Genomic DNA, 15408 nt, shown 5'->3' with positions numbered 1-15408 from the left:
GTCTTCAACTTCTCTTTTCTATTGGCTTGGATAAATGGGTTTATTTCAATTATATGATCAAAAGCTATTGTCATTCTACTTCTTCTTCTGCCTCAAACCTCCAAATCCAACTGTGACCTCTGAACCCTTTACCTCTCAGTTCTTTCCCAGGCTATCACTCTTGTACTAGCTACTGTCCTTTCCTCATCTGGACCAAGAGATAAACTGATTCAGCTTTACACAGCCATGCTTTTTTTTTTTTTTTTTTTTTTTTTTGATCCCTTGTTTCTTTATCATATGGTTTTTATCCATCTAAGTCTCAGCCTTGGATCATAACCACTTCCCACTCCACCCCGTCAATTCTTCTGAAAGAGCTGGAGAAAATCATGAAACTATGTTGACATCACTTGATTGAAGATGGGAAAAATTTTTACGCAGACAATAACCACAAACTATATTTTACTATCACAGCTATTTGGAATCTTCAAAAAAAAAATAAAAATTACATGGGATAGGAGTTTGAGTGGAATGACCTCTTAAATTTTTTCCAACAACAATGAAAAAGACTTCCATGAGGAGTGCAATCTGTCAGTGGAGGGAGGAACCATACTGGCAGAATCACAGATCCTAAAAGCATTAAAGTAGTGAAGGATCAAAGCAACCATGCACTTAAATTTTAGTAGCTTTCTTTGGAATAGACCACAGAAGCAGAAGAGTTGGAAAATCAATCAAATTCCTCTTATCATAATACTACAGATGCTTCTGCAGTGATTAAAGTTAATGGCATAACTGCTATTATGATGTAATAGTTCACATTTTGTAGTGCCTTAGTATGTTCACCACAACAACTCTTGTGAGATATATAGTGCAAGTTTTGTTCTCCCCATTTTAGAGTTGAAGAAATAAGGGCAGAGTTGAAGCCCATTGTCACAAAGTGAGTCTCCTAACTTCAAACAATTACCTCATTTCTACAAACAAAATTCTGAGGTAGGCAGGGTCCCCCTGTGAAGCACATGAAAGTTCAATGAAATGCCAAATGGCCACACAGAGTTATTAGTACAGCAGGGAGTATACTCTGCTTATTCCCATCTAGTGACAGAAACTCTTAAGATTAGAAATGGAGGGAAGTTTAGATCATTATGGCCAACACTCCCATGGATTCTAGACACTAAAAACCAAGATTCAAACTCTGGCTTTCAGGCTCCCAATTCAATGTTTTTCCCATCATGTATGGGTGAAGTTCAGTTTCAAAGGACATGACATATAGGATAAATACATTGGAACAGGAATCAGGAAACCCATAACCTAGTCCCAATTGTATAAGCCAGTATAATTTCCTCTTTCAACCTGGTTCCTCATATGTAAAATTAGAGGTTTGGACTAAATAATCTATATAATTTTTTTCCAGCTTGAATGTTTTGTGATATTTTGGGTGCATTTGGATCTTTCTCCTTGGAAGATCTGTTTCTTTTTAATGGAAGATCAGTCACTGTAGTTGAAAAAGTAACCTGCCACACATAAACAAAGGTTTGTTTCAGGAGAAGTGGAGAGTTAGCCTTTTTACCTGGATAAGTGACACTTAATGCAGTCATGTAAAACTATACATTGTAGTCATCTATGTTTTTATTTCAGCCCCTTAGATTGAAATACAATGCTAGCAATATATGAAAAACATTGTATGCAAAGTACTTGTGCTAAATTGAAATAAAACTCCTATCTTAGAATAAATATCATCTCAGATGAAGGCAGGGAACCATCTCTTAACCAGATGTTTTATTTCCCCCATGGTCTAGCAAAAGTCAAATTGATTGTAGGCTGTTCTAGAAGCATATTGTTGGGTTTAAAAGGATTGGGTTGGGTTCAGTCTTGGAATATTCTTACTCACTATCTCTCTTTTATTCTTACTAAACCCAGAATTTGGTTCAGTCAAGAAAAGTAATGAACCTAAACTCCAAATGTAAAAATGCTCAGGCTAACAATAGAATATAGTATATATTTACTTAACCTGAGAAAGGAAAGTGTGCAAAAGATGTGCACCCAAACTCTTAAATAAAAAAGACAAAACTGTTCTAGTGAATCCTACTTTCCAGACACCTAGGTGCCATGCCCCCCCTCCTCCAAGGAAAGCACTTGGTTTATGGTTAGAGAATCAAGTAACCCTCCCCTCTGAAAAACTCTGGTCCTTCAAGGTCCTTTACAATTCTTCAGACTACCTAACACTGTATTATATGTGATACATTGCAGTATTTGAGTTGCTCAAGGAGGACTAGCATCTCTGCTTTGAGGGCTTTGCTGAATCTTTTTCAGGGCTTATCTGCCTTTGTTGTCCACCTAACAAACAACTCTCACCTGTGGCTCCAAGTTGTAGCCTGTGTAGACAAGCTGAATTATGTTGAGGGTAACTGACAGGGTTCAAAGCAATGGATAAGTTAAGGGGCTGCCTATCCAAACCATGTGAAGATATCCCAGCAGAATGGGCAGATAAGAACAATTTGTTTCAGTGGCCTTGAAGGTTGCAGAAAGAGGTGTTGGGAAATGCTTAAAGCTTGACGACAAAGAAGATGCCAAGGTCCTCCACTGCATCCCAAGCCATCACCAACCATTTTGACTTTTATCCTGCCACTGGACTCTGGTACTCAGAAAGAGAGAATGAGACTGTGCAACGCTGCCTCACTTAAATCAATATGCCATGTCATGGTCCTTTTTAAAAATGAAGGGCAAACAACCACCTCATCTCAATTGGTCCTTCAGTGATGTAAAGCAGTCCTTTTATACCTCTCTAACTCATTTACTACAGTTCTTCCAAACCTTTCATTGATCCCCAAACTTCTCATGGACATCTTCTCCCCCATCCTCTCAGGTGAGAACCTTGTCTCTTATTTCCACATGAAAAGATGGACCTTCTCCTTACTAAGGAAAATCCTTCTACATGTACAAATGATCCCATTCTTTCCTGTCTTCTCCAGCATATTGTTCTCTCCATCATCTCCACTCTTATGCTTGTCTTCAATCTTTCCTTTTCTGCTGATTGCTTCCCTGCTGCCTAAAGCAAGTCTCCCTCATCCTCAAAAAAAAAAAAAACCACAAAAAAAACCCCACAACCCTCACTTGTTTTGTTCACCCCTGCTGCCTATTATCTCATATCTTTTCTCTCCCTTGTGGCTAAACTCCTTAATTCATGCCTCCTTTCATTTTACTCTCTTTTTAACTTTTACCACTTGGCTACTTATTTCATCATTCAACTATAACTGCCCTCTCCAAAGTTACCAATGATCTCCAATGGCCCCTTTTCAGTTCTTTTCCATAACTTTTCTGTATCTTTGACACTTGATCATCCTCTTCTCCTTGATACCTTTTCCCTACATTTTTCAAACCATTTTTTTCCTGACTATATATGAACATTTATTTTAAAAACATACTTAAACATTTAAAAACATTTCTTTATGAATTATGTTGGGAATCTGAACAAAAAGGAAAAACCATGAGAGAGAAAAAAACAGAAGAAAAAGAAAAACAAAATGATTATAGCATGTATCAAACCAATTTTCTTTCCAGGTTTTCCTCCAACCTATCTGACAACCCCTCATGCTCTTTTGCTGGATCTTCAAATCATGCCCACTAACTATCAATGTCGCCTAGGATTCTGTCCTCTTCTCCTTCTATACTATTTATGGACTCTTTTTCCATCTCTGATATTTCACTTGATGATCTTAATAGTTCCCATAGTTTTAATTATTATTTCTGTACTGATGATTCTCAGATTTACTTATCCAAACCAAACTTCTTTCCTAATTTCCAAATTCAAGTTTCCAACAACCTATTAGATATCTCAAGCTAGATGTCCTGTAGATATATTAAATAAAATGTCTAAAACTTAATTTATTATCTTCCTTTCAAACCCTGCTCCCTTCCTGACTTCCCTTCATTGCCCTCCTCTGTTGCCAAGTCCTGTCAATTCCACTTTCATAGCATCTCTTCTATACATCCCTTTCTCTCCTCTGACATCATCACCACTCTTAATCAGACCTTCACACTTTATACCTGGAATAGTTCAAAAGCAGATCCTTCTGCTTCAAGTCTCTCTCCATCTAGTCCATTCTCCACTCAGCTGTCAAATTAATCTTCCTAAAGTGAAGATCTGATCATGACATGCCAATAACCCCTACTCAAGAAGCTTCAATGGCTCTTCATTGCCCCCAGGATCAAATATACAATTCTGTTGGCATTCAAATTCCTTTACAATCTGGCTTCTTCCTACATTTTCTGTCATCTTAAACCTTATTTACCACCATGAATTTTTTGGTCCAAAGACACTGGTCTTCTTTTAGTTCTTTGTACAATATATCCCATCTTCATGCTCCCAGTATTTCTTGGCTATCCTCCATTAGACTGAGCTTCTAGGAATGTCTTTTGCCTTTCTTAATCTTCTCAACCCTGGGAACATCACCTGGCACACAATAGGTATTTAATAAATATTTATTGGCCTGTTGATTGATTTACTATTTTTAAATGTATAGCTAAGAATATATAAGAAATAATATATATTAAAGGAAGCATATAAATAACCAGGGAAGCTGATATTCTTAGGAACCTGACTTATATTCCTTTACCAACATTTTTTGGGACATATAATCTAAATCTAGTCCAATAACCTTCTTGGAGATATGTGAAGAGAAAGCAAGAGAAGAGAAAGCAAGAATCCATTCACTATCCTTCTCCTGCTCCCCTCAAGGTGGAAATTGCAATCTTTCTTGTAGAGGGGTAGACCAAATTCCAAAGATAGCTATCCGTGCCATTCCGGAGCCGTATGTTTGTATATTTATCTAATTCATGTAGAGATACATGTCTGACATGGGCATCCATCCAACCATCATTTGAAAAAACTTGCTCATCTTGTGGTGGGCTATTAAGAAGGAAAATAGGAGGAGAAACTGATTATGATTGCATTCTAAGCTTAAGAACCACTACAGGCTGTTGATGTTCTAGTTTGTCTCTTATGTTAGAATTATTGTAATAGAATTACCCCCATTATTCACCTCATCTATTCAATAATAAATCTTAAGAATTTATTCTTAATTGAAATATCAATTTAGCCTTATGAAGAAATGTAGGCAGTCTAAGAAGGTTGGCATGAGCTGCATGAGATGATAGGGTGATTACAAATATAGGAATATGCCCCAAAGTGGGATTTATAAAGTGCTAAAAATTTGCTGGACTGTTGTTTAAAAAGCCAAAGACTATTATAATAGACTTGAACTTCTCATACTGGTGCTGAATTTAGTTTTCCATACCTCTCCCCCACCCCACCCCCCACCTGCTGTAGCCCCAGTTTAGGTTGGATTTCTTGAAAGTCTAGTTTTGGGAATATGTTGATCTGGCTCACCTGGTCTTTCAAATAAGGTTTAAACAGGAGGGAGTGATAATATAGGATGGTGATTGCTTCCAGGGCCCTGTAATCAAGGTATAAGCATAACTTGTTCTCTTTGAACATCACTGAGATCTCCAGAAGAAAACTGAATAACTGGATAAATCTTTTCCACAGTTTGATATTGAGATAGACCCAAAGTGGGTGAAATTCTCAGATATGATGAGAGAATATTGGTGTTTGGTTGAGACTGTGACCCCTTAATCTCAGTTGGTCATGTAGCCAGTGGAAAGGGGATGTACCAATGGCTTCACTGGTGCAAGACAAGACCAAGACAAGACCCTGAAATTCCTGTATCTTCTGGTGAAGTTCTAGGAAGGCATTGATTAGGAATAAAGAATTGGCTATGACGGAACAGGAAGAAATAATGATAGCAGTCAGGGAATATGGACAAAATTCCAAGTTTCATATGTTTTGGAGGTTGTAGAGTCCTTAGTAGCTTTTTATTAAGGCGTATTTTATGAGCTCAGTTAAAGTGGCTACCATCATAGACTTAATATGGGTGGGGTGATGTGGTGCATTAGAATTCACTTTGGTTGTAATGGGTTCACAAATTTTCTGGGTGTTCTAGTAGTGTCATGAAATAGAAAAAAAGACTGAACTTGGAACTAGAAATCCTGTATTCAAATTCTGATGATGCCATTTACTAACTATGTGGAAAATCTCAGTTTCACTGAATCTAAATGATTGGAATTGGAAAGATCTTCAAAGACTATCTAGTTTTCACTTAAAAGTTCTATTGAGAGATGACTCTATCTCCCAAGGAGCACATTCCATTTTTTGGATGACTATTTGTTAGAGAATTTCCTTTTATATAGAACCAATATGTGCCTTTCTCCAACTTCTACTTATTTCTCTAATTCTGTGCTCTGGGGAACAGCAAAATAAGCCTAATCCCCTTTCATTTGACAAAGCTACTTGAAGATAGTTATTGTGTCATTCTAAATGCTCTCTTCAGGGCCCATAAATTGATCTTTATTTGTTCTGATCTCATCATGGCACTTTACTATTATGTTTACTTCCCTCTGAATGATTAAAAAAATACCCCAAATCCCAACAACTATATTGAGGAAAAGAAGCATATCAAAGAAGGGTGTGTATGTTCTTTAAAGTAGAAGGAATAATAATGAACAGAGGAACTAAGATAGAAGGGATAAAATTCATTCTAGCTTCATGGGCTTCACTGTCATACAAAATGGAGCTAGTCTAGAAAGCACTAAAATGGGGGCAAAAAGACTGATCTAACCTTAGTTATTAGCACAAGATTGTGTTTTCTAAGCATGAAACAACAGTATTAGAATAATTTAATTGAAATCTTAACTTGGTTTAATTCATCCAGAAAAAACTTTGAAACTTAAACATCTGAACATGAAGCAGTTTTCAGTATTTGTGAATAAGAATTATTTCGATTTACCTTGGCTCTGAACGATCCACTCAAATTCATGTCTTTAGACCAGGCAGGTCAGGGCTTGGACTTCTCTGGTTAACAGTAATTTTCTCAACTTTGGAACTTTCCCAACTGGCTATGACCAAGGAACATAAAAACTCCAGAACTTTAATTTTTTAAAGTTACCTCTAAATCTTGGCATATCCATTTTCAGGTTGATATTTGGTTACCTATGTTCAAGAAAGAAACACAAAACAGAAGAAATAGAGTATTGAGATAGTTTCTAGCTTATCTAGGTTATCAATAGTCAATAAACACTTATTAGTAGTTTAGTATGCACTAGGCACTATGTTAAGTGCTGGGCATACAAATTTAAAAAGAATAATAGTCCCTATCTTCAAAGAGTTAATAATTTAATGGGGGATGACAATTCACAAAGAAAGGGACAAGGAGGGGGGAGACCACCAGACAGTCCCCTGCAAGGACATGATGTTCCTCTAGTTGAAACCAAGCCAAGTAGCTGATAAAAGATGAAGAATTTATCTTTTTCTGAGTCTTTTCTAAAGGAAGACTCTCACATTGACCAAGTCTGACACAATGTGCAATGTTTCAGGTTGCCTCCTACATTTGTGAAAAAAAAAAAAAAAAAAAAAAAAAAAAAAAAAAGTAGGAGTTTGTGTTTTCTTTTTTTTCCAGGTCAAACTTGGTCAGTTTCATAATTTTTGTTATTGTTGTTGCTGTTATTGTTCTTTTCATTTATGTTGTCATATTCATTGTGCAAGTTGTTTTCTTGATTCAATCTCTCCTTGAAATCATTTTGTATAAACTTGTGTACAAGTTGTATCCTCTTCCATCCCCTTGGGAGTATGATTGCTTTATTTTTTACACATAATAGCAACTTAATAATTGTTTATTGAATTGGATTAAATTAGAAAACCAAAGTTGATATTTTTATTTTCCTAAGCTGCTTAAATGGTAAATGGCAACTTCCTTTGGAAAGGATCTGTCAACTCTTTATGCAGGAGATTGTTGTCTTCAATAAAGCATGGGAAGTCTACCTCAAACTCTAAAGAGATCTAGGCAAGGTGACATCTTACTCTTCTTAGATTAGTAGTGAATTGCCTGGGCTATAGGCTCATGTCAATGGTACCTTGGAGTTCTTTTGCATACCTATCAGGTTTGTCCAGGGAATTGGTGGATTGATATGTAGTGGGACTAAAGAAAGACAGTGGAATATTTTGCACGGTCTAGTCAAGGAGAACCCAAACCTTTCTTCGTAATTATGCTACCTGTGTTTGGAAACCACATTTGCTGTCCTGGTGGTACAGCATTCTTATGTAAAAAAATTATTTGAATACAGAATGTTTGAAGAATGTTCTGTGTCTTTTCTGAGGTCAGTGTGGATTATGGCCTTCAATAGTCAAACATGATAATTTTAAAAAATGGTTAGGCATCCCTAATTGATAAATGGTCAAAGGACATGACCATATGACCAATGGTCAGACAATTCTCACTTAAAAAAATTAAAGCCATCTCTCATCATTTAAAAAAATGCTTTAAATCACTATTGATTAAAGAAATGCAAAATTAAATAACTCTAAGGTACCACTTCACACATCCCTCAGAGTGACTAAGATGACAGGAAAAGATAATGATAAATATTGGGAAGAATGTAGGAAAACTGGAACACTAATGTATTGATAGAGTTGTGAAACAATTCAACCATTCTGGAGAACAATCTGGAATTATGCCCAAAGAGCTATAAAACTGTGCATACCCTTTGATCCATCAGTGTCTCTACTGGGTCTATATCCTAAAGAAATCATAAAAGAGCAAATAGGACCCACTTGTGCAAAAATATGTAACAGCTTTTTTTTTTTTTTTTTTTTTTGGAAACCTGGAATTGGAAAATGAGTAGATGTCTATCAATTGGGAAATGACTGAATGACTTATGGTATATGAAAGTAATGGAATATTATTGTTCTATTAAAAAAATGAACAGTCTAATTTTTAAAAGGCCTGGAAAGATTTACATGAATTGATGTTGAGTGAAGCAAGAAGAACCGAGAAAACATTGTATACAGCAACCGCAGGATTGTGCAATGATCAACTATTTCACACATGATTCTTCTCAATGGTTCAGTGATCCAAGACAATTCCAATAAACTTGGGCTGGAAAATGCCATTTGTATCCAGAGAGAACTATGAAGACTGAATGTAGAGCAACAAATACTATTTTCATCTTTTTCTTTTTCTTTTCTTTTTCCTTCTCATAGTTTTTCTTTTTTTTTTCTCCCTTGAGTTTTCTCTCCCAACATGGTTCATATGGAAATATGTAAAAAATGAATGTACACGTATAACCAAAAGAAAGGTTTTACATGTAACTGAGGAAAATAAAAATAAATATTTAAAAAAATAGTCAAGCATAATGATCTGGAACCTGGAATGGACTGGGTATTACCTTAGCTGTTAGATAGAAGTAGCTGGGGGATACCAAAGATTTTTAAGCTTGTGGATAGAATGGAGAAATAAGAGCTAGATTACTCTTTCAGAAACCTATGGATCCTTTCTCAGAGTAATTTATTTAAATAATAGAAGAAATTGCTAAATTTCAGTTTGAGGCTAATAAAACTAAAGATTTTTTCCTCCATCCAGTTCACAGACCACTTGAAATCTATATATTGATATTTTGGGAGGTTCTTTTGTGTTCTTAAGTATCTGTACTTGGTGTGCTGTTTGACATGTTTGTCAATGAGGTGGGGTTAGACAGGAGCAGATCTGAAGATCAGACTGAAGGGAGCTGAGTGACAGGATCATAAGGGCTAGAGTTAAAGATGTCTTAGATATTTTCAAGTAGTCCAACTCCTCACTTTATAAGTGAGGATACTAAGGCCCAAGGGATTAAGTGATTTGGCCAAAGTCACAAAGCCAGATAGGAAATCTAGTTCCTCTAGTATTTTCTTTTCATAGTACCCCTCAACTTCAGAGAATCAATAAGGGAACTAAAGTTTTGTTTTCTTTTGTAGGAAAAAATAGTTTGTGCATTTGAGTGCAATATTATAAATTCAAGACAAATCATATTTAGAGGGCCTGAACTATAGAGAAGTATACTTGAAACAAGGTATTAACTCAATGGAATTGATGAGATGATGGTTCTCTAGTTCACATATATATTTAGTACTTACTATGGTGATGTAATGGTTCTCTAATTCACACATAATAATTATGCTGTAATGATATAATTGTAATAGGGTATTTAAGGACTGAGAAGGACTAGAAATGAGACATTCGATTTTTGACCAGTCTTGTGGTGGCTGTTCTGCTTTCATCATCTCTCTCCACTAAGACTGGGCTGATCCTGAGGACCTCCAGAAAACTAGCTTGAACATTACAATCATAGACAAAAAGGTTAATTCCCACATCCATCACTTGTCTGTGCAAAAAATCAAAACTAACATGCTCTCTCCCCTGAAATATCCATCCAGGTTTTTCTGAGACAACCACTGGATTGCATGTTTGTCTTGGAATGTCTTTGAAAAGTGACAGCATAAAACCCTCAGAGTTTGCTCAATTGGCAGAAAAAAAGATAATGGGGAAAAGCTACTCAAATTTGGTCTTCTTTCCCTATGGCTCATTTCTTCCTCTTTCTCAGCATCTTCAGAGTCCACCTTGACCTCTAAAGTTCTATCAGCCTCTGCCTTCAAAACCTCCCTGGCCTCCTCTCAGCCTTCAGAGCCCCTGGGTTTGGTCCAATCCAGACATACTTTGTTTCCATCAATCTCCCCCAACTTCCATGTACTCTTTTGCAGCATTAGTACCTTCTGATTTGAATTCCACAAAATTGTACTCTTTAGCCAACCCTATCTCCCTCTCTGTGACTACCTTGACACCCCCAGAGCTGTGAAATGAATTTTTCATTGTTTTCTTCTTTCACATCTTTGGACAGACCTTTGATAAAGTTTTGTAAAACTGGCTCCTTAGTGCTGCATTAGCTGTAGTCTGCCCCTTCAATTTCAGCCTTCAATTTCTATGTTACAAGAATTCAAAGTTCCTTTCACATTTTCCACAGAGGTAAATTCAATGAATGAGTACCTTTTAGGTCACTTTTGGTTGTTTGATGCAAGCTGGTGGATTTAGCCTTCTGAAATATCCTTGCAGACTTTCTTCAGTGGCCATTCAGCACCAGTGTCTTTGTGTCTGCTGACATGCTATTATAGTTCTTGCTCTAGGAATTATTTTTTCCCAGATCTCAAATTCTCTCACCCTTGACTTCTTCCCCATATAGTGCAGAATGAAAACCTGACCATCAACTTCAGTTGTCTGTTTCACTTCCAAGGCCTTGTCCACATCTGATTCTGTCTTAAATTCAATGTAGACAGGCATCCCATCCTTTGTGCAGACCAGTCTAATCTCAATAGTGTCTTCAAACACTTCCTTGAGCTCTTCCTGAATTACTCTATATAGTAGATTGTTTTTTCTCCTCTTTTCATTATTTAAATTTTTTTCAATAGTATTTTTCCAAATATGCATAAAAATAATTTTCAGCATTTCTTTTTTTTAAGGACTTTCTGTTTCAATTTTTTCTTCTTCCCTCCCTCCCATCCCCTTCCCTAGATGGCTAGTAATACAATATATGTTAAATATGTGCATTTACAATTATCATGCTGCACAAAAAACAATCAAAGAGGAAAAAAATAAAAAGAGAACAAGAAGCTAGCAAACAACACCAAAATGAAAAATGAAAATACTATATTTGATCTATACTCAGTCCCCACACTCCTCTCTCTGAGTACAACCCTATTTAAAAAATTGTCTCATTCTGTACTTTGAACTCTTCCCTCCTATCACAGGGTAGTGTGTTTCATCATAAATTCTCTAGTACTGTGATTTATCATTAACTGATCATTCCTAATTCTTTTAAAGTTGATTGTCATTACCATATTGTTGTCTTTGTATATATTGTTCTGGTTTTGTTCACTTTGCTCTGTGTATCAATTTAGATAACTATTAAGGTTTCTCTGAAGTCTTTCCTTTTAACATTTCTTATAGCACAATAGTATTCTTTCATATTTATATGCCATAATTCATTCAAATACTTCTCAATTTATGATCACTCTGTCAAATTTTCATTCTTTGTCATTTCTAAAAACAGCTATAAATGTTTTTGTGTATTCTTAGGGTTTGTTTTAACAAGCATTTGTTTTCTTTCTCTTTGCTTACTTCTCATTTAGGAAAACAGCAACCACAAAATCCATATAATATGTACATAATCAAACAAAATAAATCCTTATTTTGTCCATATATTTTAGTCTGCACCTAGAACTCATAAATTTTCTATCAGGAAGTAGGTAACATTCTTTATCATTAGTGATTTGGAGCTGTGGTTGGTTACAGCATGGATTGGAGTTTTAAAATCTTTCAAAGTTTATTTTTTACATTGTTGTTGTTATTGTATAAATTACTTTCTTGGTGCTGTTCACTTTACATCTGTTCATAAAGGTTTCTCTGAGATTTTTCATCAGATTGAAATAATTCAACAATAGCAATATACATATATATGTCTATCCATATTGTGTGCATAATATATGCATATATGCAGGTATATAATATAAACATAATATATGCACATGTATACATAAACATAAGATATGCAAATAACATGTGTAATATAAATATAAAAAATAACTTCTTACAACACAATGATATTTCATTATGTTCATATATCATGATTTGTTCATCCATTTTCCAACTCCTTTCCAGTTTCTTTGCTGCTACTAACAGAGCTGCTATTAAGTACTTTTGCAAATATGGGAACTTTACCTTTTTCTTGGATTTCTTTAGGCTATAAGATATGATATGTTGGAGCCAGCTCATAGGACTAATGAGAGTTTTCATTGTGAGCATTTACAGCACAGAAATTGGCAAATTAGGTTGGGCAACTAGGTGCCAAAGTAGATAGAGTATAGAGCCTGGTGTCAGAAAATCTCATTTTCTTTGGTTCAAGGAATTTTGATTCAATCTGGCCTCAGACATCTAATAGCTATCACCTGGGTAAGTCACTTCACTCTTTTTGCCTCAGTTTCCTTGTCTGTAAATTGAGTTGGAGAAGTAAATGGCAAACCACTCTAATATTTTTCCAAGAAAATCCCAAATGATTATGAAGAGTCAAACACAACTAAAAAAACAAAAGCAAATTAGGACTTTAATTGTTTTGTTGTTTAGACTTAAGAAAGTGATGGAGAAAGCATAACATATTAAACTTAAAAGTGTGTCAAGTTCATTTTGTTTTTTCCAGAGAGCTGTTATTAAATGTTGACTAGCATACCACTGGTTACAGGCCTAGCAATGATACATTTGAATCAAAGGCTATGCACAATTTAGTAGTTTTTGGAATTTTGCTCCCTATATTGCTTTCTAGAAATTTTTAACCAATTCACAACTTTTCCTGCTGCCTCTCTAGCATTTGACATTCCACTTTTTTGCCAATTTGGTGAGTACATCAGAGTTGTTTAAATGGTTTGGACTTTTTTTTTTTTGGTATGGTGACTCCGAACTTGGATATCCTTATCATTTTTATTGGGGGAATTGGAAGGAACTGAGGTTTAGGGTGTTAAGGTAGAGAGATGTGAGGTAGGGATAAATTTAGAAAAGTTTAGCTGAAAAAGCAGTGTATTACTTATACTCCTTTCTGAACTTCAAAGGGCTATGATCTTGTTAACATAGATTCGAAACAGACAATTTTGTTTTTTAGTTGCATAGTTGATAGAGCATTAGGTCTATAGTAAAAGGATCAAAACAGGAAGATCTGAGTTTGAATCTAGCTTCAGTGACCCTGGAAAAGTCACTTAATCCTATTTGTTTCAGTTTCCTCATCTGTAAAATGAGCTGGAGAAAGAGATGGCAACCTACTTAAATAAATCCCTTAAACAAAGTTACTGAGTCAGACAAGACTGAAATAATTCAACAATAGCTATATACATATATATGTATATCCATATCTTATGCATAATACATGTACATATGCAGATATATAATAGATACATTATATATGCATATGTATATAAACACAATATATGCAAATAACATATGTAATAAAAATATAATATAAAAACACATTCCCATATATCATATATATATATATATATATACATATATTACATATTTATAAAGAATGGAAAAGTTTCTTTTTGTGGAGCTTTCTATCATTAATAGTAAAAGGGAACATGGAAAAAATTCTGGCAAAGAAAAATTCTCATTAAGACCATATGCTGTATTTCTAATCTATAGATCTCCTAAGTACTTTACCAACATTTAATTCATTTTTATAACATCCCCTTGAGGTACTTTAAGTGCAGCACTGTTAGTCCCTGTTTAAGGATGTGAAGGAATTTAGAGAGAGGGTTAAATGGCTCACCCACAGTCACATAGTGAGTCAGTGACAGAGCTGGGGTGAGAATTCAGAATTCAACTTGAGTTTCAGTGTTGAGATCCCGGGGGGCACATTTCCTTTCGCATTTGCATAATTCATCAACATTTTTTTGAACTTGTACTGAGAAAGTCCTTTAAAAAATAGTGGAAACTCCCTTTCTCTTCTGTTATAGTATAAACCAGATTCTTTAACTTTAACAGGGATACTTGCTGTTTTTTTCTTAAAATGAAGTCTTGTCAGGAAGGGCCATATATTTGTTTAGAGGCAATGGTAAAGTGTGAGCAGTGGTAAAGCAGGTCATCTGAAGACTGCACAACCATAATTTTAAAAACAAGTTTCAAAACACACCTGATTACAAAAACCTACTATTTTGGATTTTAGCTAATTATCAGAAGAATGAGAAAATGTTATCAGAAGAATGAGAAAATGTGTACATGTAGAGACAGCTCCTTCTAAAATATATATTTTTTTCTTAGATCTTGAAATGGGAAACTAGAGTTTTAAGAAAAACAGAAGCTCTGTGAGGAAATACATGGGGACCCTATACTGCAGAACAGTGTATGAATTGAAGCTTCTAACCACCACAGTAATTAGACATCACTCACAATCCTTGCATAGTTAGAAAATTCTTAGCTTATGACCTCATCTGTCAGATGAGTCCTAGATAACTGTGGTATTGAAGTTTCAAGGCATGAACTGCACTTCCTCAAATCCAAAATAAGTATTTGTCCCATTGTTAATGCTTAATATATAGCAATAATCCTTTTGAAAGTGAAAGCATAGGTATACTATTGGGAAAAACAAAACAAAACAAAACAAAACTTTCCTCCACACCAATGCCTAAGATCTGATAACTTGTAGCCCTTCTTCTTAACTATTAGAAAAACATCTGTGTGTGTGTGTGTGTGTGTGTGTGTGTGTGTGTATGTGTGTGTTTGTGTACACACATATCACATATATATGTGAGAGGGGTAGTCCATACCCATTTCATAATTATTGAAGCCTGGGACTTTCAAATGAATTAATTAATCAGAAAGATAAACTAGATGGGAACAGGGTCTAGAGATTTCTTTTGAATCAATCAAAGGCATTAAACTTGGTGTGAATAATCTAATTAATCAGATAGGAAAGAACTAGAATGCTTTAAGCTATGGGAAGAAATGAAGTGATACTAGACAAGAAGTATAT

Source organism: Sminthopsis crassicaudata, chromosome 3, assembly GCF_048593235.1.
Source record: "Sminthopsis crassicaudata isolate SCR6 chromosome 3, ASM4859323v1, whole genome shotgun sequence".
Taxonomy (NCBI): Eukaryota; Metazoa; Chordata; class Mammalia; order Dasyuromorphia; family Dasyuridae; genus Sminthopsis; species Sminthopsis crassicaudata.
The sequence above is the reverse complement of the archived record's forward strand: the minus strand, read 5'-3'. Positions refer to the sequence as shown.